The sequence below is a fragment of the Adiantum capillus-veneris genome, chromosome 3, assembly GCF_014529385.1.
Source record: "Adiantum capillus-veneris isolate H3 chromosome 3, ASM1452938v2, whole genome shotgun sequence".
NCBI classification, from domain to species: domain Eukaryota; kingdom Viridiplantae; phylum Streptophyta; class Polypodiopsida; order Polypodiales; family Pteridaceae; genus Adiantum; species Adiantum capillus-veneris.
This window is the reverse complement of record NC_140933.1, coordinates 169,450,323-169,475,925: the sequence shown is the minus strand read 5'-3', so window position 1 is coordinate 169,475,925 and position 25,603 is coordinate 169,450,323.

The window sequence follows — 25,603 nt, the reverse complement described above, 5'->3', positions numbered from 1 at the left end:
GGCGAGCCCTAGCTGCTAAATAAGTCTGGCCTTTGCCTCATTGGACCTCCCCAGGTCAAGCCAATAGGAATTAAGCAGCATAAGTGATAGCCTTTAGACATGTGTCCCCCTTTCCCCTTTTGTGAGAGCTTTAGGTAATTAAATAATTAAACTAAACTCTCATTGGACCCCTTTGCCTCCTGGCCAATAGGAATCAGGCAAGCCATGGGGCTCCTGAATGCTCATTGGACCCCTTGGGAGACTGCCCAATAGTCTTCTAGGAGACTTAATTCTCATTGGTTTCTTTTATTAAATGTTTTTAAATTAATTAAACTAGATTTACTCTAGCCTAATTCTCATTGGTCCACTTCAAGGGTCTTCCAATAGGAATTGGGCACACCTTGTGGGCATCTGGCCTAGGGAGCTGACATGTGTCCCTCATTCCCTTTGTGTAAAGGGAGCCTGTGTGTGTGTGTGTGGCTTTCTCTCTCATCCTCTAGCTTTGGGGCTCGCCCCCTCCCATGTAGGGATGTAGAAAGACTTTTTGGGCACACACTAAGCATCCAATTTTCCCTAGGGTTGACCTTTGGACACAACCTTTGAATTTTGGAACCTTAGCATTTTGGAAGTCTTAATGGGCTGAACCTTAGGGTCTTTTTGGCCCATTGTTTCACATGGCTCTTTTGCAGATGGCCCCCCCTTTGGATCCCTATTTTCCCTCCTTTGGATCCCTACTGTGGCCGGTCTGCTAACTTAACCAATATTCTAGCTTTTTCTCCCTTGGCACTTCCCCACATTAAATGATCAGTTTAATATGAGAAAATCATTTAGGAGAATTAGATATTGATTATTATGACATTACCTCTCTCTTGAAATCATAGTCGTCCTCGACTATGGTGTAGAGAAGATAAAGCATATGCATGAGTCCTTTTCTTAGCGGGTAGAGGATCCCTATGTTACCCTACGACATCATTCCATAATGGATGACTAGGCCATTTGGCGCTTGAGAGCCTGAGGCTGCCGCAAGCATGTCTGCACATTAGTCCTATCAGTCTTCCATAGTAGAGTGACAAGCTCTACTTTGGTGTTTGGGAGACGTCGTCTCCACAAACTTGATCTAAGCATGCATACTACTTCATTTTTGTGCACGAATCAAGAAAAAGAGAGTCTTATAAGACAAAAAAATTTTGTTCATTTTTAACATTTTGTACATTTGCTTACTCTTGGGAAGCATTGTAAGCATTGACAAGGTTTAGGTTATCCTTTAATTGTATGCCTTTCATCCATCTAGCATCTTCAAAAGGATAATTCTTAAACTTAATAAGATATCGTCGGATAGTCTTACCGCCTCTTAATACCTTGTCTTCATGTCGGAGAATGGACTCGGGCTGCAGCACCTCCTCGTGGTCCTCGATCTCCGGTGGGTCTTCAATAGTTGGTTCTTGAGGTGGCTCTCCTTTGTAAGGCTTTAAGAGGCTCACATGAAAAGCATTGTGTATGAGCCAATGATTGGGCAACTTAAGTTGATAGGCCATCTCATTGATTGGCCTAAGAATCTGGAAGGGACCATAATACCTTTTTGCTAGTTTAGCATAGTACTTTTGGTGGCCCGTAGGATTCTTGCCCGTCGTGTGCCTTAATCGAGCCTTGGGAAACTTTAACAAGACCCAATCGTTTTCTTTAAAGGCTTGGGCTTTTCTGTGCTTGTCAGCAGCAGCCTTTTGCCTTTGCTGTGAGATAGAGATAGCATCCTTAATCTTTTGGAAAGATTCTTGTAGGTCTCGGCTATACTCATCTGCAGCGAAGATCTTCCCATGTACCTTAAGTAGCAAGGGACTTTTTGATCTTCCCTCAATTATCTCGAAAGGTGCTTTTCCTGTAGAAGTATGTACAGTGTTATTGTAAGCATACTCTACTAAGGGTAAGTACTTCTCCCATTGGGATCTTTGATCTACTTCCGTTACATAGGCTTTTAGTAGATCGAGAATGGTTACGTTAGCTATTTCACTTTGGCCATCAGTTTGTGGATGATAGGCCGAAGAGAAGTTTAGCCTTGTTCCTAAATTCTCAAAGAGACCCTTCCAGAAATTACTGGTCATTCTAGGATCTCTATCCGACACTATGGACATTGGCAAGCCATGGTACTTGAAAATTTGTGAAATGAAGAGGGTTGCCATTTGATGGGCTTTGATAGTCTTTTTGACAGGTATAAAATGAGCTTGTTTACTGAACCTGTCTACTATCGTCCATATTCCCGTATTCCCATGGATAGACTTAGGCAATCCAAAGATAAAATCCATGGATATGCTCTCCCACGGTGAATTAGGGATTGGCAAGGTTTGAAGCAATCCAAGTTGCTTCCCTCTATCAAATTTTGTCTTTTGACATACCACACATTTGGAAACATACTCGTGTATGTTCACTTTCATGGTAGGCCAATAGAAATATGTTTCAATTCCCTTTAGGGTAGACTGAATCCCTCTATGCCCTGCATATGGGGGAGCATGAGATTCATACATTACTTTCTCACGTAGTGAGTTAGTAACGCATAGTCTATTGCCATAGAGAAGATAACCATCTTGTAAAGTAAATGGTTCTTCTTTCTTCCCTAATGCAAGGGCTGAAATCACATCTCTAAAATCGGGATCAATACCATACTCATCTATCATTGAAGATAGATCATTGTGAGTTGCTATGGAAACCGCATTCACTCTCGGGCGTCTTGAGAGTGCATCGGCTACTTGATTGTGCTTGCCAGCAATGTGAGCAATATGAAAATGAAATTGCGAAAGGAAATTTGCCCACCTCATTTGTTTGTCGGAGAGCTTGGTCTGCGTCATGAAGTACTTAAGACTTTGGTGATCCGTTCGCAGAATGAAAGGAGTCCCCAATAAATAGTGCTTCCATGAGTCTAAGGCATGTAGAACTGCAAGGAGTTCTTTTTCGTATATGCCTAGAGCTTGCTCAACAGGATCGAGCCTTCGACTCTCATAGCCTATGGCGTGCCCTTCTTGGAGTAGAACAGCCCCAAGGCAATCACCACAAGCATCACATTGGACCTCAAATGGTTTTGAGAGATCCGGTAGTGTAAGCACAGGTTGAGAGATAAGCTTTTCTTTAAGCTTTTCGAAAGCATTGTTCTCCTTAGCAGACCACGTATACCTAACATTTTTCTTTGTTAGGTCATGTAATGGTCCCGAAATTTGTGAGAACTTTTCTATGAAGCGTCTATAGTATGCACACATACCTATAAAGCTTCTTAGTTCATGAAGATTCCTTGGTTTAGGCCATCCTTTTATTACCTCTAACTTAGATGGATCCATTTCGATTCCATCTTGAGAGATAATGTGACCTAAATATTGAATCTCTTGCAAGAAAAATTCACTTTTTTTTCGATTAACATAAAGTTTATTCTCTCTTAAAACTTGAAATATTACCTGGAGGTGTTGCTTGTGTTCCTCCAATGAATTAGAGTAGATGATAATATCATCAAAGAACACTCCAGTGAAGGTTCGATGAGGCCTGAACAGCTTCTCCATCAAGCGGTTAAATGTGGCTGGTGCATTAGTCAAGCCAAAAGGCATGACAATGTATTCGTAAAGACCAAATGTAGTACGAAATGCGGTCTTTACAATGTCTTGATCAATTATCCTTATTTGATGATAGCCACTTTTTAGGTCAATCCTACTGAAGTAGGTCGATCCTTGTAGCTTATCAAATAGGTCTTCTACCCGTGGAACGGGAAACCTATTCTTGATAGTGATCCTATTTAGTGCTCTATAGTCGACACACATACGATATGTGCCGTCTTTCTTTTGCACTAATAGCACAGGTGAGCAAAATGGAGATGAGCTAGGCCTAACCATGCCCTTCTCAATTAACTCATGCACTTGCCGCATAATCTCCTCTTGTTGAGCTTGAGAAACTCTATAAGGAGGTTTGTTAGGCGGTGAACTTCCTGGAAGAAGTTCAATTGCATGGTCGTCATTACCTCGTTTAGGAGGTAGCTCACAAGGGATGTCGTCAATAAAGACATCTTGAAACCCCTTGAGAAAATTGGATAACTCTAATTCTTTTTGGTTGCTTTTATTTTCTTTTGCTAAAGCATTAGGTTCATTTTGAGAATCTTTAACAAAAATCATGTACACGGAAATAGAGCTCTTTATTGACTTGTTGAAAGCTGGTGTATGTACAATGGGGATGGTGTTACCCATCTCCCTAGCATCTATATACATGTCCTTTTCCCTGAACTTAAAGGAGATTCTCCTTTCAGGAAATTTAACATGGGCAGCCAGGCGGTCAAACCATGGTGCCCCTAGGATTACATCCTCATGCTTGAGAGGAGAGATAAAGAAGTCCTCTTTGTCCACATAGCCTTGGACATGAAGCCTCAATTTCCCGATTAAGGGAGTGACTGAAGCTTCTTGCCCCTTGAAGGCACTGTCTGCGGGTAGGATATCTCCCATCTCGTAGGATTGTATGCCTAGCTTGGTGGCTAACTCCATAGATATGAAATTGTGAGTAGAACCAGGGTCAAAGAGAATAAAAGCATCATGTTCTCTTACCTTTCCCCAAGCATGGCATAGAGGAGATCCTTTGTGGTGAGTTTGATGAATCTCCTCCTCTTGGATTTCAACCAAAGAAGCTCTAGGAGGATCTTGGCGGTTGTTCTTTTGGGGACAAGCGCGGTACGCATGCCCTTGTTCGCCGCACTTGAAACACCGGTTATCTTTACGATAACGCTCAAGCTCTTCAGGAGAGAGTTTATTCTTTCCTTTGTAAACTCCCTTCTCTTTAGCTTTGTTGGAATTGCCCTTAGGAGACTTTTGGACATTTTCCTTCCCCTTAGGCTCATTGGAACCCTTGTTTTCCGGGGGCTTATTATTTCTTTTACCCCCCGTTTGGAAATTGATTCGCGAGGCCACCATAGTATGGTGTATTACCGCCGATATGGTACGTGGCCTTTGGGAGTTGACATACTCCGCCATTTCTTCGGTTAAGCCCGCACAAAATTGTTGCTTTTGCTCTCCAAAATCCAACTTTTTGAAGACAGTGGCTTTGAGTTGTAGGTCCCAAAACTTGTCTACATATTTGTGGATGGATTCATTGGGAGAGAGCTTTAAGCTTCGCCATTCGGTGAGTACTTTGTCTTTGGCATCGGTGGCCAAAAACTGCTTCATAATGGAAGCTCTTAAAGCCTTCCATGTTCGTGGAGCTTCACCTTTGGCTCGTAGGCTAGACCACCATTGTCTGGCGGACTTTTGAAAGTGCATAGCTACATGGCGTAGCTTAGAGGACTCCGTGAAGCCCTCATCTCCAAACGCCGCATCGAATTGCTGGATAAAGGCCAAAACTTTGTCTGTAGCACCGAAGGTGCCATCATAGGTAAGGAAAGAGATGCTCTTCCCTCCCTCTTTGAATTTCTTCAGCTTGGACGACCTCTTCCATGCGGCATAGGATTTCCTATGGCCTCTTCTTTTTGATGGTTCAAAAGTTGCACCATCACTTTCTTCAGAAGATGAAGAATTTGAAGAAGGTGGAGAAGAGGGTGACCTCTTTCTCGCCTTTTTCTTGTCTTGATCTTTGTCGTCTTCACCATAGCTTTCATAAGAGGAAGAGGATGAAGAAGATGGAGAAGAGGGTGTCCTCTTTCTCGCCTTTTTCTTCTCTTGCTTTTTATCATCCCTCTTTGAATTATGGCGTGGAGAAGAGTGTGATGGTCTTCTCCGCTTTGGTGGTGATGGAGAGCGTTTAGCCCGCCGTCTTCGTGGAGCCATCTCCGCCGAGGTGGCGGGAGACTCGCTTCTTTCTCGTTCCTTCGGTGGAGGCTCTTGAGTTCTCCTTTGGGAAGGAGATGCATCATCAAGAAGTAAGTTCTTGAGCCCTTCATATGGATTCTCTTCTTCTTCCCGAATCGGAGAGAGACCTCTTTTGGTAGTCTCACAAGGAGGCTTCCTAGGTGTTCTCTCGTCATGGTGATGAGCTTGGAGAATCCCGTGAGCACGGAGCTGCCGTTGCACTTCACTTTGGAGAGATGGATTGGCCATGGCTTGTTGAAGCTTAGAAACAAGATAGTTAACAAGCATTGAAGCATCATTAGTAGCTTGCTCATGAGCAAAATCAAAGTTATCAACATTAATTTCACTCTCTTTACTATTGTCAGCCATTCTAACAACTTTTAGGTGTAAACTTTTTAGGTGTACTTTGGCACTTCAAGCCCTAGTTGCTACTCCTCTTTACCCCTTTAGAAAAAAAAGCACTCAAGCTACTGTACCCGCGGCTCGAATACCATTAATTGCAAGGAATAGAAGAGAGGGTCTTTCGACACCAAAACAACACCGGCTCCTGTCAAGCTTCTAATAGCTCAATAGTGGTAAGCCGTAGGCAAGCCCCGTAGGACTCCACTATTAAGACCATAGCTCTCGACGGTGATGCCCCGTTAATTGCACAAAGGCAGGCGCACTGCAAGGCTGAAAAATCCCTATTCTACTTACTCACAGGCAATTAATAATACCAACCATTTGTAGCTAGCTTGAGGACCTCCCTTCTTGAGCAAGAAAAGAGAAACCTTGAGCTCTGATACCAATGTAACATTTAATGGCTTAAAATCTTATGTGTAGCGGAAATTAGCATGAACATAGTGGGCATTTCATTAGAATAGATTCCTAATGAGAATTACAAGAGTGCTTGGGTGGAGAGAGCAACAAAAAGCATAACACCTAGTTAGATAGCATCGACAATACTTTCAAAAGAGAGAGCAATTAAGCTATTGACAACATTTGAGGACCGGATTTGCATGGAGCCGGTCCCCCCTCCAAAAGGCTTTGTATTATGGTTTCTCCCATCAAGAGAGACATTGTACAATACAATTCTTTGTGTTCCTTCAAGACTAGCTAGTGCAATGAAGATGGAAGCTTCATACACCAAGCAAAACACTTAATCAAACACAACTTGAATTATCCCCGTTCTCAGACCCAAGACCTCACACACCTTCGAAGATGGTGAGAGCTAGCAGGGTATGAGAGTAGATTGAGAGGAAAAAGAAGTATCTTACGAGAAAGAAGTACATCTCCTCACATAATCACTCATATTAGCATAGCTTAGCTTAGTAATTAGCTTGGTAGAGAAGATGAGCATGCATTGAAGCTTGGCTCTTGGTTGGATTTGCATCCACATGCCAAGAGAGTGTTGATGTAGGCTTCTATGTCACAAGCTTGGAGTAGGTGATGAGCTCTCCATTAAAGCTTGGGAGGAGATAGAGTATTTTCCCTTCACACATGGTCAAGTGTGAGAGTGTGTGTGTCAATGCCAAGCAAAAATCAGCCCCCCCCCTCTCTTGGGCGAGCCCTAGCTGCTAAATAAGTCTGGCCTTTGCCTCATTGGACCTCCCCAGGTCAAGCCAATAGGAATTAAGCAGCATAAGTGATAGCCTTTAGACATGTGTCCCCCTTTCCCCTTTTGTGAGAGCTTTAGGTAATTAAATAATTAAACTAAACTCTCATTGGACCCCTTTGCCTCCTGGCCAATAGGAATCAGGCAAGCCATGGGGCTCCTGAATGCTCATTGGACCCCTTGGGAGACTGCCCAATAGTCTTCTAGGAGACTTAATTCTCATTGGTTTCTTTTATTAAATGTTTTTAAATTAATTAAACTAGATTTACTCTAGCCTAATTCTCATTGGTCCACTTCAAGGGTCTTCCAATAGGAATTGGGCACACCTTGTGGGCATCTGGCCTAGGGAGCTGACATGTGTCCCTCATTCCCTTTGTGTAAAGGGAGCCTGTGTGTGTGTGTGTGTGTGGCTTTCTCTCTCATCCCCTAGCTTTGGGGCTCGCCCCCTCCCATGTAGGGATGTAGAAAGACTTTTTGGGCACACACTAAGCATCCAATTTTCCCTAGGGTTGACCTTTGGACACAACCTTTGAATTTTGGAACCTTAGCATTTTGGAAGTCTTAATGGGCTGAACCTTAGGGTCTTTTTGGCCCATTGTTTCACATGGCTCTTTTGCAGATGGACCCCCCTTTGGATCCCTATTTTCCCTCCTTTGGATCCCTACTGTGGCCGGTCTGCTAACTTAACCAATATTCTAGCTTTTTCTCCCTTGGCACTTCCCCACATTAAATGATCAGTTTAATATGAGAAAATCATTTAGGAGAATTAGATATTGATTATTATGACAACATCGTTCGCTGTTTTTGTGTAGCTTTGTTTGGTGGGGAGGCTTGTTCAATGTTTAATTTATGTTCAAGGGAGTTGTGGGGTGTGATTATTTTTTCAGTTTTTTAATTTTTTTTGTTATTGCACCTATTTCCAGGACGGTCCTATGACCCAAGCAAGCAAATTGCCTCTCAAAGGAGGCAGGGAGTTCATTCGGTTTTTGGAGAAGCAAATATTTCAATGATTCCATTTCTTCTTTGTCCCAGGTACGATGATTGCATTTGCACGGGCATCGGTTGGCCCACAAGTAAAAAAACAAGCAATCACTTCTATCAACAATGATGATTCTGTGCAACGTTGTTGAATTGGTTTCACTATTGAATGTTGTTATTTTGGGTGAAGTTATTGGCACACTGTAAATATGGACATCACATGCAATATTAAATCTAAAGGACAATACATGGATAATATCAAGCGCAACATCAATAGATGATGTGTGGCTGTTCAATACTTGGTTCAAAATGGAGGAATCATGTCTACTGGAAGCCAAATGCACCAAAGAAGGTGTGATCATTGGCGTTTTCTCACTCTCACCACGTCTAGCATGACATTGTTAATTTTTTGCAATGACGAGCGTGACTTTATTATTTTATTGAGCATGAGGAAAACATTAATATTCCATGGGTGACTAGCTAGGAAAGCACTATCGATATCATTCTAAATGATTAATTGTTCAAAAGATGCATTTTGGTTACTTGAGGAACCAATGTACATGCAATTTTTTGGGGAGGGAGGAAGATAAGTAAATGAAACACACACACACACACTGTGTGTGTGTGTGTGTGTGTGTGTGAGAGAGAGAGAGAGAGAGAGAGAGAGAGAGAGAGAGAGAGAGAGATGGGAATTTACAAGATGAGGAATGGATGAAAGCAATATAATATAAAGAGTGTTTTTCTACATGGAGGTGATGGAGCTTCAAGTTGTAGAGGAGGAGTGCTACTTTGTCTCTTCAACAAAAGATGTGACAAGGCCTAACTTGTTGATGGTGAACTGACTAGTTTGGACAAGGGAGGCTAGCAGCTCATGTGCATCCTATACATCATAAGCATATAAGTCGACAAAGTTTTTGTCAAGATGCAATAATTTGTCGACTATGTCACCCGCTAAGGAAACGTCAATTGGGGAAGCTTTGTTGGTTAAAATCTTTCCTTCAAGCTTGGGCACCAAAACCACAGTTGTAGATTTTGAGTAGATAGAGCAAAAGTATGCCTCTTCTTGGTGATGAATGTTAGTAGATTTGCATTGATTGCAAAAATGTTCCACCAAAATTGAGTTGACATTCACAAAGTGCAATGTGCCAGTCACCTATGTATAGCCACTTGACAAGTTAGAGCTTTCTTGAGCTATTAAGGTGGAAAAGGAAAAGCAAGATCAATACTTACTTCTTGATTGTGACCAACATCAAGAATATGGGCCTTATATGCTTCCTCCAAATGATGCTTGAGACGAGAACTTTTGATGCGTGCTAGGATAGTAATATCCAAGACCGAGAGTGTATTGCTTCGACCTGTGAAGGAACATATGTTTCATGCAAAAAAAATAGGATGCACATCGGTCTCAAGAGCACGAAAGATAGCATGGTAATCGTCTTCCTGTATAACAACAAATTAAACAGTTCGAAAGTGCGTACGGGTGCCCTGTGCATGCAAGGATTGTTCCTCATCCAAAAATTGACACACTTTGCTCTCATGGGTAGAAACTAAGGTTGACTTCAAAAGGCTTTGTCTTTTCTACGATCTTGGAAGAATTGAAGAATAGTACATAAGGAGATGTGCAACCATCTGACTTAGTTTTTTTTTCCACAGTCACATTTTCAATGTGCACAAAGTCTTCTATAGCAAGAGTGTCAATGAATCGCGCAATAAATTGATCACTAACAGTGCAAGTGATGGTGTCAGCGTTGAGGTAACGCATATACTTAGCGACTTTTGGGCTTTGTTAGTAAGTCCCTTATCGATTTAGTATGCACCCCTTGAATGCGAAGCGAGGGCAAGTCTCAGTGATGTCAACAATGCGCAATAGAGGTATTTTAGTGGGAATATAAGGCACAAGAGAAGATGAACTAGTGGGAATCACATCCCCATGGTAACACTCAGTAGTAGTATGGCCATCTAGTTTGGCACCCTCTGCAATGCTCTCGATTTTTGGAGCTGCAGGTGATGGACCCTCCACGAAAGACTTAGCTGCCACAACAAAAAACAAAACTCATAAGGGTTGGACACAATAATAGAATATCTATGGGGTGCAAGCAAGCCTTACTTGGTTCCGTTGTCACCTCACAAGTCTTGAAAAGTGAACGTGCCATCGCACCACTTTGATTCACACGCTCGAGAGATTTGGGCCCAACGCTAAGAGAAGAAGAAACATCAAGCTTAAGGGTGAAAGCATGTTAACCTGTCATGCTTTTTCATGTCACGGACAATGCTAACTAGCACAATTTTGACATATGCTAACTAGTACAATAACTTGAGCTACATCTCCAAGATCTATGACATATGATATATCAATAGAAAGCACTTGAAACAAGGAATCCAAATGTACAACCTCCGACAAATTTTGATATTATTTATAAAAAATTTACCGGATGCCCAACTTTTCGAAGATGTGCTAACTTGAAACTGCTAACTAGCACAAAAATCGCGACAGGTTAACATGCTTTCACCCTTAAGAAAACTCGAAGCGCTCCTCTTGCGGAGTGGAGGCACGTGATCAAGAATGAGGCTACTATTGGGTTCCAAGAATGATGCAGCTGTGTCATGGTGCACTATCTTGTTAAACTCTGAAACAATAGAGAGAAAAATCACTTATTGCCAAGCATACATCAAGTATTTTCTATAAGTTATCAAGCTATTGAGTCACCATCTTCAAACTCCATCGAGAGAACATGACTAGATTCATCTTACATAGGTTCCACATTGTCATCGTAGCCAACGTAATGTCCATCGAGTGGATTTCATGAGGAGAAGGACACAACCATATTAAGAGAGGATGGTAAATAATGTTCATGCAACTATTACTTGACTTGCTCAAAAGAAGCAAAGATAAAGGAACAATATTTAGCTAAAGGATAAATAAATTCATAGAAATAATACTTCACACAGTCATCACAAGTCATCATAGGGATCTTAGGATCAATAAGGGAAAGGGATAGTCTTGAACTAATTCTTGCAGCAACAACACTACTTATATACTACAATCCTTCCTTCTCTTTCTCAACGTTTACTAAGTCTTAAGGCTAACCTACTCATTAGATCTATTAAATGGATTTGACACATATTTAGACACATGCAAGAGAACATCAAATTCAAAGGAATTAATGAACTAGTGGACAAAGGGACACCAATTGGAAAGGGTACCCCCACTTTATCCATCCAAACTCTTCTTGTCCATAGACTGTGCAATTTGAGGTGCCAAGTTGAGTTAGATCCAAGAGTGTGTGCTGGTTGTCTAGGATTCCCACCATGCTCATGCGTTGAACACCACAGAAACAACAAAAAAACAAGCCTAAAATTTCCTCTTGACAAACTGAGCGAGAAGAAGTTTGCATGCTTGAGGAGATGATTTTTCCCGAGCACTTGGAGGACAAGGATTTCCAAAAACCAGCGCTCGTGGGGAATTGTGCCTCATCTTAATAGCATGCCAGTTTCAATCTTGAAAATGCTGGTTGAGGACATGACAATGTTTGGTAAAAACCTCTTTTCAAAACATACAAAATTCCTTTTCTTGGATTTGCAAAGAGGAAATTTCAAAAAATAAAGTTAAGTTTTCGGGTTTTTACACTATCTTTGTCTATTTGGGAGCGGAAGTTTTCCCATCTTAATAGCGTGTTAATTCCAATTTCAAAAAATTCCGGTTGAGGGCACGACAGTGTTTGTACAAAATTCCCTACCCTGGATTTGCCAAGAGGAAATTTTAGAAATTCAAGTTAATTGTTTGAGATTTTAAACTATTTTTTTCTATTTTGGAGTGGAATTTTTCCCTTTCCCCTTGGCCTCAACCGTCATTGTTTGAGATTGAAAACGGCATGATAACAAGCCGAGGCACATTTTTCTCGAATATTGGGGCACGAGTAAAAGAAGGACTTCTCACTAGAAATCAACAAAAGTAGTTTGAATAGCCACGAAGAAAGGCTAAATTTAAATAAATATTCCTCTTGACAAAATCAAGGAAAGAAAGTTTGAAAGGGAAAGAAGCTTTGAATGCTTGGAATCCGCATTGTTTTGGCAAGAGCGCAATGGCACATGCTGAATAATACATGTGACTACGCGTGCACAATTCTTTAAAGAAACTCTCTTTCTCTCTCTCTCTCTCTCTCTCTCTCTCTCTCTCTCTCTCTCTCTCTCTCTCTCTCTCTTGTGCCATAGCCGAGTAAGTCTATACATGCCTATATGTGAACGGTGGTCATCCCTCTCTAGCCGAACCTTTGCTCCTTTCTGCATCATCAACTGAGGCCGTCCTCGTGAGCTCCATGGGACTACTTCATGCGGAGTGTCCATCTCTATTATTTAGTGTTCGAGGAAATTGTGTCCTTGCTTAATATCGTGTCGTTTTCAATTTCCAAAGTGCGGGTTGGACGCAAGGGGAGAAGGAGAAATTATGCCCCAAAGTAGAGGAAAATAGTGTAAAAAACTTAAAAAGAAATGTAACTTGTGAAAATCTCATCTTTGCAAATTCAAGCAAAGGAATTTTGTATGCATGGAAAATGCTTTTTCCCAAACACTGAATAGATTGTGTATGATGGTGGTGTCAAAGCCGACATCGTGCTGCCTGCGGTGGGAAGCAAGGCTCGACTTTCAAGTCGTGATGCAAACTCGCAGAGGAGAGGAGTTTTCTTGTGCCACGACCATTGTTCCGGAAGAGAGAGAGAGAGAGAGAGAGAGAGAGAGAGAGAGAGAGAGAGAGAGAGTTTCTTTCAAGAATTGTGCCTACATAGTCACATGTATTATTCAACATGTGCCATTGCGCTCTTGCCAAAACAATGCGGATTCCAAGCATACAAAGCTTCTTTCCTTTTCAAACTTTCTTTCCTTGATTTTGTCAAGAGGAAATATTTATTAAAATATAGCCTTTCTTCGTGGCTATTCAAACTAGTTTTGTCGATTTCTAGGCAGAATTCCTTCTTTTGCTATGCCCCAGTATTCGAGAAAAATGTGCCTCAGCTTGTTATCTTGTCATTTTCAATCTCAAAAAGTTCCGGTTGAGGCCAAGGGGAAAGGAAAAAATTCCACTCCAAAATAGAAAAAAATAGTGTAAAAGCTCAAAAAATTAACTTGATTTTCTAAAATTTCCTCTTGGCAAATCCAAAGTAGGGAATTTTGTAAGTTTGGAAAAGTATTTTTTCCCAAACACTGTCGTGCCCTCAATCGGTATTTTTGAAATTGCAACTAACACACTATTAAGATGGGAAAACTTTTGCTCCAAAATAGACAAAGATACTGTAAAAACCCAAAAACTTAACTTGATTTTCTAAAATTTCCTCTTTGCAAATCCAAGAAAATGAATTTTGTATGTTTTGAAAAAACCTTTTAACACCGTCGTGTCCTCAACCGGCATTTTCAAGATTGAAACCGGCATGCTATTAAGATGAGGCACAATTACCCCCGAGCGTTGGTTTTTAGGAAACCTTGTCCTCCAAGTGCTCGGGAAAAATCATCTCCTCAAGCATGAAAACTTCTTCTCGCCCAGTTTGTCAAGAGGAAATTTTAGGCTCGTTTTTTTTGTTGTTTCTGTGGTGTTCAACGCATGAGCATGGTGGGAATCCTAGACCACCAACACACACTCTTGGATCTAACTCAACTTGGCACCTCAAATTGCAGAGTCTATGGACAAGAAGAGTATGAATGATAAAGTGGGCGTATATTTTTTGATTGGTGTACCTTTGTCCACTAGTTCATTAATGCCTTTGAATTTGATGTTCTCTTGCATGTGTCTAAATATGTGTCAAATCCATTTATGTGTCAAATCCATTCAATAGATCTGACAGTAGGTTAGCCTTAAGACTTAGTAAACGTTGAGAAAGAGAAGGGAGGTTTGTAGTATATAAGTAGTGTTGCTGCTGCAAAAATTAGTTCAAGACTATCCATCTCCCTTATTGATCCTAAGATCCTTGTGGCTGTGCGAAGTATTATTTATATGAACTTATTTATCCTTTAGCTAAAGAATTTTCTTTTCTCTTTGCTTCTTTTGAACAAGTCAAGTAATATTTGGGTGGACATTATTTACCATCCTCTCTTAATATGGTTGTGTCTTCCTCCTCGCAAAATCCACTCAATGGACATTACGTTGGTTACGATGACAACATGGAGCCTATGTACAATGAATCTAGTTATGTTCGCTCGATGGAGTTTGAAGACAGTGACTCAATAGCTGGATAAATTATAGAAAATACTTGATGTATGCTTGGAAATAATGCAATTTTGCTTTCCATTTTTTCAGAGTTAAACAAGATAGTGCACGTGACACAGCTGCGTCATTGTTGGAAACCGATAGTAGCCTCATTCTTGATCAAGTGCCTTCACTTCACACGAGGAGCGCTTCGAGTTTGCCTAAGCTTGATGTTTCTTCTTCTCTTGGCGTTGGGACCAAATCGCTCAAGCGTGTGAATCAAAGTGGTGCGGTGGCATGTACAGTTTTCAAGACTTGCGAGAGGTGACAATGGAACCAAGTAAGGCTTGCTTGCACCCCATAGATATTCTATTGTTGTGTCCAACCCTTACGAATTATGTTTCTTTTTGTTGCAGTCCAGCCTTTCCTGGAGGGTCCATCACTTGCAGTTGCAAAAATCGAGAGCATTGTAGAGGGTGTCAAATTGGATGGACATACTACTACTGAGTGTTACCATGGGGATGTTATTCGTGCTAGTTCATCTTCTCTTCTGCCTTATATTACCACTAAAATACCTCTATTGTGCATTGTTGACATCATTGAGACTTGCCCTCGCTTCGCATTCAAGGGGTGCATACTGAATCGATATGGGACTTACAAATAAGCCCAGAAGTCGCTAAGTATATGTGCTACCCCCACTCAACACTGACACCATCACTTGCACTATTAGTGATCAATTTATTGCGCAATTCATTGACACTCTTGCTATAGGAGACTTTGTGCACATTGAGAATGTGACTGTGAGAGAAAAAACTAAGTCAAATGGTTGCACATCTCCTTATGTACTATTCTTGAACGCTTCCACGGTCGTAGAAAAGACAGCTTTTTGAACAACCTTACTTTCTACCCAGAGAGCAAAGTGCGTCAATTTGTGGATGAGGCACAATCCTTGCATGCACAAGGCACCCGTACGCACTTTGGAACTATAGATTTTGTTGTTATACAGGGCCATGCTAGAACTTCAAAGGCTGGTCTTTCCCAAGGTGATCTTGTTGTTGCGGATAGGCTAGCAGCTGAGGATCATGCTGCTGTAAGACTTCCTTATCTTTGCCCTCAATAGATGTGTTGCTTTTTAATATTTTCCCTCTCTTGCCATCACAGCTTAGCTTCATGAATGCATGCAAAGACGATTACCATGCTATCTTTCGTGCTCTTGAAACCGATGTGCATCCTATGTTTGTTGCACAAAACATAGGTTCCTTCACAGGCCAAAGAAATACACTCTCAGTCTTGGATATTACTATCCTAGCATGCGTCAAAAGTTCTCGTCTCAAGCATCATTTGGAGGAAGCATATAAGGCCCATATTGTTGATGTTGGTCACAATCAAGAAGTATTGATGTTGATTTTCCTTTTCCACTGTAATAACTCAAGAAAGCTCTAACTCATCAAGTGGCTATACAAGGTGACTGGCACATTGCACTTTGTGATTGTCAACTCAATTTTGGTGGAACTTTTTTGCGCTCAATGCAAATCATTCATCCAAGAAGAGGCTGACTTTTTCTCTACCTGCTCAAAATCTACAACTGTGGTTTTGGTGCCCAAGCTTGAAGAAAAGATTTTAACCAACAAAGCTTCCCCAATTGATGTTTCCTTAGTGGGTTACGTAGTCGAAAAAGTATTGCATCTTGACAAAACTTTGTCAACTTATATGCTTCTGATGTATTGGATGCACGTGAGCTGCTAGCCTCCCTTGTCCAAACTGGCAAGTTCACTATCAACAAGTTAGGCCTTGTCACATCTTCTGTCGAAGAGACAAAGTAGCACTCCTCCTCTAAAACATTGAAGTTTGATCACCTCCATGCAAAAAAACACTCTTTATATTATGATGCGTTCATCCATTCCTCATCTTGTAAACCCCCATCTCTCTCTCTCTCTCTCTCTCTCTCTCACAGTGTGTGTGTGTGTGTTTCATTTACTTGTCTTCCTCCCTCCCCATAGCCTAAGGGGGGGGGGGGGGGGGGGGAACTGCATGTACATGGGTTCCTCAAGTAACCAAAATGCATCTTTTGAACAACTCATTTAGAATGATATAAATAGTGCTTTCCTAGCTAGTTACCCATGGAATAATAATGTTTTCCTCGTGCTCAATAAAAAAAGAAATTCACGCTTGTCATTGTAAAAAATTAACAATATTATGCTAGACACGGTGAGGGTATCGTTGGAAAAAACACCAATTATCATACCTTCTTTGGTGCATTTAGTAAACATGATTCCTCCATTTTGAACCTAGTAATGAATAGCCATACATCATTTATTGGTGTTGCGCTTGATATTATCCATGTATTATCCTTTAGATTTAATATTGCATGTGATGTCCATATTTATGGTGTGCCAATAGCTTCACCCGAAACGACAACATTAAATAGTGGAGCCAATCCAATAACATTGCATAGAATCATCATTATTGATAGAAGTGGTTGCTTGTTCTTTTTCTTCGGGGCCAATCGATACCCGCACAAATGCAATTATTGTACCTGGGACAAAGAAGAAACGGAATCATTGAAAGCTTTTCTTCTCCAAAAACCGAATGAACTCCCTACCTCCATCACGAGGCAATTTTCTTGCTTGGGTCATAGGACCATCCTGGAAATAGGTGCAATAACAACAAAAATTTAAAAAACTTAAAAACAATTACACCCCACAACTCCCTTGAACATAAACATTGAACAAGCCTTCCCACCAAACAAAGCTATACAGCAGTACATAGAAACATCAAATGATGCAATGATGTAAATGTGGACGTTTAATGTTCTTTTCACAATTAGCTCAAAAAGGGCCTAGGTCGGTACTGGGGAGGTCTAGAAACAGCAACATACATGAAAAATATTTTTGCACTTCATGCGGGCATCAAAGGCAAGATCATGGTGCACTGCACACCCGATTGAATTCCATACAATTTAACCTCCCCTTGCCTACAGTAGAGAAGTTAAATCGTTTAGAAAGCCGCCTTGTTAGTGTCAGGCTATCTTTCTCCAAAATTAGGGAGCTTACATACGATGGTCAGTTTGGATTATGAGGTAGCGTTGTTAATGTTTTGTCATCCTTAGGGAGAACACAACAAATACTGCCGATGTGTACTCATGATGAAGCCTCGATACTAGTGGGTATTAAACGTAGTCTACAATACAATTATTGCTACCTTTCCGGGGTTGTCCGACCATTGCTTACAATGAAAGCCACTGCTCATCTATCGCAAACAACTTTATACAAGAATGAAAAATTTACTTTGAGCAACAAGTGGCTAAGCCATTTCCATAGTCTACATTGCCCTTTGCCTGATGATTCTGTCAACAACAATCAACCACCAGAAGAAGATGATGTAGCCACAGATGGAATTGAGTCATCACAACAAATAGTCGATCACAACGACAAAATCTTCTTTGTAGCTCCTACTGAGGGAAATAGTCCTTTGAGTATTTTCAAAGATGAATACTATGAAGAACTTAGTTTCCCTACTATTTTCTATGGTGAGCCCTGTAAATACCATACACTTGCTAAGCATAAATATCAACATGTGGCTCAATGGAAACTTATGCAAGTGATAGAAGATTCTCACTAAATATAGAGAATATTTTCTTCAAAACAGTAAAGTAATGACTCAAAAAATCTTGGGATCCATTTGGATCTGTATGTGCAAAGGCAAGCTAAATCACAACACACTAGTCGCCGAACAAGTTGTTGGAGATACTAACATTGAGAAATTCTGGTCTTCCCAACTTGGATATCGTGACTTTGAGGCATTGCGAACATCACTTGACTACAAGGAAAATTTGAAAAAAAAATGCCTTCGCTATGATTAGACAGCTCGACCGACCAACATTCCTTGTCACATTTTCTGCTGCTGCTGAGAAATGTTCGAACCCTTTGATTGGAGCACTTGCTAAGCTCAGCCCCATTGTGCATGCAAGCACACAAACAGAAGAGTCATATATACAAGATTTGGTATGGTCCGACCCTGTAAACAACAGTCCGCTTTTACTTGAACGGGTTTAACGAGATGAAGAAATTGCTAGCCAAAGATATAACCATATTAGGAAAACTCAAAGATTACTTTTTTGTAACGAGTTTTAGAGCCGGGGTAGCTAGCATGATCATGGGATGCTATGGATAGAAAATGCTCCTTTTTATGGGAAATATCCCAACGAAGATGTTGTGGATTTCATTGATAAGTACATAACAACTAATTTTATGCTTCTTCTCATAGATTTATAGGAAATTCGAACACATAAGCATAAGAAGTCTTGCTTCAAAAAATGCAAGGGATGCCGCTTTGACTTCCCCCACTACCCGATGCCCTTCACTATGATTTTAGAACCTTGTCGTTCTCAATATAAGAATATCCAATACAATGAAAAGAAACACAAACATATCAAAGATAATTTATTATTACAAATATTACATTCAAACACTGGATCCTATCTATGGACCTTTGATTTGAGGATTTTATCCAAGCTACATCATCCAAAATATCATGCCCAACACTTTTGTTGAAAAGAGATATCAAAGATATTTACACAAATAATTTCAATCCAACCATTTCAAAGCTTTGGGATTGGAATTCAGATGTACAATACATTTTAAATGCACACGGAGTAGCTACCTATTGCACCTCATATATAACAAAATTTGATAACACACTCATCAAAGCAATCAAAGAACAATTTGACTCTTGCATTCAAAACAATGCAACTATAGTTGATAGACTTCAAAAAATAGGAAACACAATACTAAAAACACAAGAAATAAGCTCACAACAAGCAATATATATTGCACTTTCTGTACCTCTCTACAACGCAACTCAAGAATTTATACTCATAAACACAAGCCCTCCCCATGAGAGAAAAATGCTTCTCAAGCGAAAACACCTCTTGCTCCTCACTTATCATAACTCTTCTTGCTAGCATACATAATAGCATAGTAATGAAGAAGAAGGAGATGGAAATCTTAAGCATTGAAGCATGGCTCTTGGTTGGATTTGCACTCCATAGCCAAGAGTGTTGGTGTAGGCTCTCAACCTCTACTTGCTTGGAGAAGTAGAGGGAGATCTTGCACTTTGCATAGCACACAATGAGAGTGTTTTTGAGTGTATGAGGGTGAGTATACCTTCCAAGCAACCCCCTAGCTTGCTTGGGTCGACCCCCCCTTGTAGCTCATGCTTGAAGCTCATTGGACCCCTCTAGGCCTAGCCAATCACAAGCAGGAGGCATTACAAGTAGCAAGGGTAGCCTTGAGACAAGTGTCCCCGTTTCCCCTTTGAGAGAGAGGACTTGATAAATGAAAAATAAATTAATTAAATATCCTAAATTATCATTGGATCCCTTGGGTGGCAAACCAATAGGCTTCAGGCACACCATGAGGGCAACATGAGGAGGAACTTGACAAGTGTCCCTTCTGCTTTCTTTGTACCATGCATGCCTTGTGTGAGTGTGTGGGTGTTCTCTCTCATCCCCCCTCATGTAGGGCTCCCCCCCTCCTTGTAGGGATTGAATATCTGACTTTTTGACACCTCAATCCCCTCATGCATAGGCCCAGTTCCCACCACAATGTTGGCCCTTAAGCACTTTAAGCTTGGGCTGGGTTCTCACCTCAAGTGCAACCCTAGGATCTCAAGCATGTCAAGCACCTCAAGCATCTCAATCATCAAGAACCTCAAGCATCTCAATCACCTCAATCATCAAGCACCTCAAGCACCTCAGTCATCAAGCATGACAAGCAGGACTAGCACCTCGAGCTGGGTCGGGTTCTTGCCTCGAGCTTATCCCTAGCTTACCTAAGGTCAAAGGACTTTTACACACATTATTGGAGGTCTTTAATGAAGCTAAACCTAAGGTATTATGCTCCATTGGTTAGCCTTGCTCTTTGATAGACCATCTCTCATTTGGACCCCTTTACCATTGGCCCCGTGTTGAGATAGATCTATAAGCACATGTCTATATCTTAACACTTGTTCCCGTTTGTTCTCCCACATTAAGTGATCAATTTAATATGAGAAAATCATTTGTATTGGTTAGATATTAGATATTAGATTTTATGACATCTTTCAAGAAACAAGCATAGAAAAATATTGTACACGTCTATCCGATCTTAATGCCATATCATTGGCAGAATTTGCCTCCACAGATACTACAACAAGCAAAACATACAAAAAACGTACCAAACCAAAAATTATATGATATGTTAAATATAATGCCGCAAAGAACTTAGATAATTATTATAGAGAACAATGCCCTCTATTTCTACCATGGATAAATAATGAAACTCAACATCTAACAAATGGACTCACATGGAAAGATGAATACAATCAAAATAAACCTATCATTCATACAAATGAATCTAAATAAAACAAAACCACAACACTAAAAGACAATCTTAACACCAACTCATTAGGCACTAGTTCACCTTTGACGTCTATGACACTATCTAATATTTCCTCCCATATTCATGTTGACATCACACAAGACCTGAATATGCAACACCGCCAATTGTATGCACATGCTATACCAACCATAAAAATACTGCTCCAACCAAATGATATGTATTACAAAAGCATTTTGCTACTTAATACCCAACAAAGGCTAATATTCGATGATATTATGCTGAAAAAATTAGATTTCCCACAGAACCAATCCACATTTTCCTGATTGGAGGCGCAAGCACAGACAAAACTTTCACCCTTCTTTTGATTGTCCAAGGGATTCTACGTTTCTATAACCACAGATCACATTCCAGCCCAACAACTACAAAAGATTTACTAATGGCATACACAGGCAAGGCTGCTTTTAACATTGGTGGAACCACTATCCACTTGGCCCTCCACTTGACACTACTCACATCATCTAACACTTCCCTATCACCTAAGAGGCTGAAAGAGCTACGACTACTTTATCGAGACGTACAATTAGCCGTTTTTGATGAATTCTCCTTGATTGGAACCAACATCTTCGCTATGGCAGACTCTCGTCTGCACGCAATAAAAAACAAGTACGACCTTCCATTCGGTGGTGTTGATGTTGTCTTGTGCAACAATATTTCCCAAGCTAGTCTAGTATGTGACTCTTGGATTTTTTCCAGAAAACCTCAGTTGCTCGAAGCTATCTCACCCTCTTTGTGGCATGACCGCATAAAGTGCTATGAGTTAACAATCACCATGAGACAAACTAATAAGACATTCATCGACATAATCAACTGGATACGCATTTCAAAACACACCAATGAAGACATTTTGTTCCTCAATACGTATTACATGGGCACAGTACCTCATCTAGTCACGGTCTCCCACCTTTACTATGCGAACAAAGATAAAGACCAACACAACCAACATATTTTCAAATTTTCCATAGGGACACCACTACTTATTGAAGCACAAGACACAAGGGCAAAAACTTGCAACAAAACTATTCAACTACTAATAGATCCAAAGTTGACAGCAAGTCTTCATAAAAAACTTCACTTAAAACCAGGCCTAATTGTAGAACTTTGTGCTGGAAATATTGACATTATAGATGGCCTAGTCAATGGAGCCGACGGTATATTCAAAAGTAGTAACACAAAACTCCACGACAAAAACCATCTGGATTCGCTTTCAAACCACTAAAGTAGGCCAAAAAACTAGATATGAAAACCAACAACTATACATTACATAAATAGATACAAAATGGACACCAATCCAAAAAATAGCACATGAGTTTCAAATAGGAAAAAACTTCCTAAACACTATTACTAGAACACAATTCCCAATTCAATCTGCAGTTGCTAGAACCATACACCATGCACAAGGCTTGACCACTGGACACCTTGGGTTTTCGATCCAACCAGCATCCAAAGTCACAGCCTTGTGTACACTGCCCTCTCCCACGTAAGAGATCCCAACAACCTTTACCTCCTGACAAAATTAACTTCCAATCATATTAAAGTAGACCAAACAGTTCTAGCTGAGCTACACCTCCTCAAAACACATGCCACTTGGCAACCTTCACAGCTTTACCTCCACTCTTTGCCCGGCAATCACTTGATAATACAATCTCTTAACATTGTGTCCCTTAAGAAACACTACAACAACCTTATTCATGATAATAACTTAATGGCCTCCCACATTCTTTGTCTCCAAGAAACAAAGCTACAACATCCTAACACAGTGGCCATACACGGTTACACACATACTCTAACAATTGGCCCCATGGGAGTATCCCTCTTCACATCAAAGAAAAACATACATCTACAACGCCACAACATCATTTCCATGAGTGAAATAGAATGGATTACAACACTCCTTAGTACATCACATAGTCCACCAATAAACTTGATAACATTGTACCGCAAACCCTCAACTCCACTTCCCTTGCTCTTGCAAACATTGACCACACTACTCACACCTCACCTCCAACACACCCCTACCATTTTACTTGGTGACTTCAACATCAATGCTAACTACCAAACCCCTCAATACCTTGCTATTTCTAACCTTCTCTCCACACACAACATGACACAACATATAACCCACAGCACAACAATCTACGATTCAACTTTGGACCACATTTGGACTACAAATTTCTTCGCTAACATAATAACAGGCACTAACTTCTCATTTTGGTCAGACCACTCTATTATTTACTTAGTGTTGCCGCTAAACTCCAAAAACACATTCCAATGCCCCCCTCTTCCTGCTTCATAAAAGTACCTTCACAAATCCTTCCATTGGTAGCCCCTCGTGATCCCTCATCTTGTTTTCTTTGAACTTGGGGAGAAAAAGGAAGGGTTTTCTTTTTGCTGGGGGAAGGGAATTGAGAAGAAGAAAGGGAAGGGCTTTCCATGCTCGGGAGTGGAAGCCAGCACACAAGGGTGAAGAGTTGTCCATAAAGCGGCTTGGAACGGTGAGTGCTTTGCAAAAAAGGGAGCCAACGAGGGATACCAAGAGGAGGAGCTATGGCTTGAGTGAAGCGAACGGTGATTTTTTTTATTGAGGCGTGTGTCGACGGAGTCAAGTTTTGAGGGAGGTGTGTGCACCTCTGTACGGATTGGTGATGGCCTTGGTGATGGCCATAGTGCGAGCTAGAGGAGGACATATGTATTTTGTACATGGTGTTTTTCTTTGAAGGAGAAGCTGTCATTGCCAGTTTTTGGCATCGTCTCTCCCCCCTTTCTTCTTTGCTCATCTCCAAGGTGTATGTGTGAGTGTGTGCACCCCCGCCGGCCCCCTATGGTGTGAGAGAGAAAGAGAGAGAGAGGTATTCAATTGTGGAAGAGTTGGAAGCGGGCAAGATCAATGTGATCACTGTCTTGCGATTATGCAGGACATGTGTGCACAAAGTGCAGGTGAGCCCTTGCTAGTGTGAGTTGCTTTTTTTGAAGGTGTTTTCAAGAGGACAGGGGTGTTGTGATTACCCTGAGCTATATAGGGGCTATTGTTTGTCTATCGAGTGTATTCCCCATTCTCCCTCCCCATCTTCTGGTGCCCCCACTGAGGAGCACACTGATTTCTCCCAGATGATGCTTTTGTAAGAGGAAATGTGGAAGAGTGCAGGCCCAATTTTTAGTGGTGATGAAGATGCTGACGAATGGCTGGCAGATTTTGAGTTGTTCATGCTGTCATTACAAATGTGGAGTGAAGAAGAGAAGGTGCATACATTTCCGTCTTGGTGCTGTGAGGTAAAGCAAAGGCATGGTTCGATGCAGATAGACAGAATTGGGTTGGTTTTTGACGATAATTTCTACATAGGCTTTGCAAAGTGGTATCCCCTAGTGAAGCAGATGCGAGGATTAAAGGCTTGCAACACGATAGAGGTCAAAATTTTGATGTTTTTGTGGATAAATTTGAAGCATGCTGGAGGGATTTGGTGGCTGTCACCCAAGTGGATAATTCAAAATTCTTTAAGCTGGAGAAGTTCTTAGCTTTCCTTCATCCGTGTGTTTGAGAGAAGATTGATTATGAAGAGCCGAGAAGCTATGCCAAGGCTACCAGAATTCCTCGAGTAAAGAGTAAGAAAGTGAAGAGAAAGCTGGAGCTAGGCTTGTTAAAGCCTGCAAATTATGTGCCTACGGTGATAGTAGGATGTTCTATGGACCAATCGAGGTTGGTTCCAAGTGTGCAAAGTCCTAAGCTTGCTAGGGTAACGCCTTTGATCGACTTTGTTCCTTGGGAGTTGCGTGTTTGTGAGGGGTCTATGACGATTATGGAGGAGCTCGTCAATGAAGATGAGCCTTTTGTTGAAGAGAGCCTATGTGTGGGGAGGAAATAGCAGATGTCAAGTTCCCAGTGCAGCTTAAAGAGGTGGAGCATGTTCTTGTGGAGTGCTTGTATGAAAGGGTGATAGATTGTGGCCAAGTGATAGGTGCCAAGAGCTTGTGGTTGGATGACGAAAGTGGGCATGACGATGGTCTTTTGTGGAGCAATTAGAGGATGATGATGATGATACCGAATCAGCCTATGGTGAAGATGATGAGGCTACAAGCTCAAGATTTTGGGAAACGAGCGAGGAGGATAGATATACAAGGTAGGAGAAAGAATCCGAAGAGCCGCTGTTGGTAAAGGTAAAGTTACATTGTTATGTGCATAAGGATGTGGTGTTTGCCACTATTAAGGATGAGCAGGTGATAGCATTGGAGCTTGGAAATGGAGACATGTAGGTGAGGGTTTTGTGTGGCACCATACTGATGACAATGCTCATCAAGGTGGCTGTGGAAGGTGCTTTGATTGTACAACAGATACAAGGGTTTCCCAAGAAGGAGAGGGTTGTTGTGGCTAAGGAAGAAGAACAGGTTGAAGAAGATGGTAGGGAAGAGGTATTGGATGCTCATCAAAGGGAAGAGCATCTGCAATTGCCTATGGATTGCACGGGTAGTGCTTTGTATATAGGTTCTTTTGGCCAGGAATGCATTGAAAACAAAGCCGATTGGGGGTTTGATGACCCGATGGGTGAGATGGATGAAGAGGCACATGTGCTTGCTGGGAAAGCTTTGACCAGAATGCAGGTGATACGAGGGTCTGTGCCTCTACAGGTGGAGGTTTCTTTTGAAGAGAAAA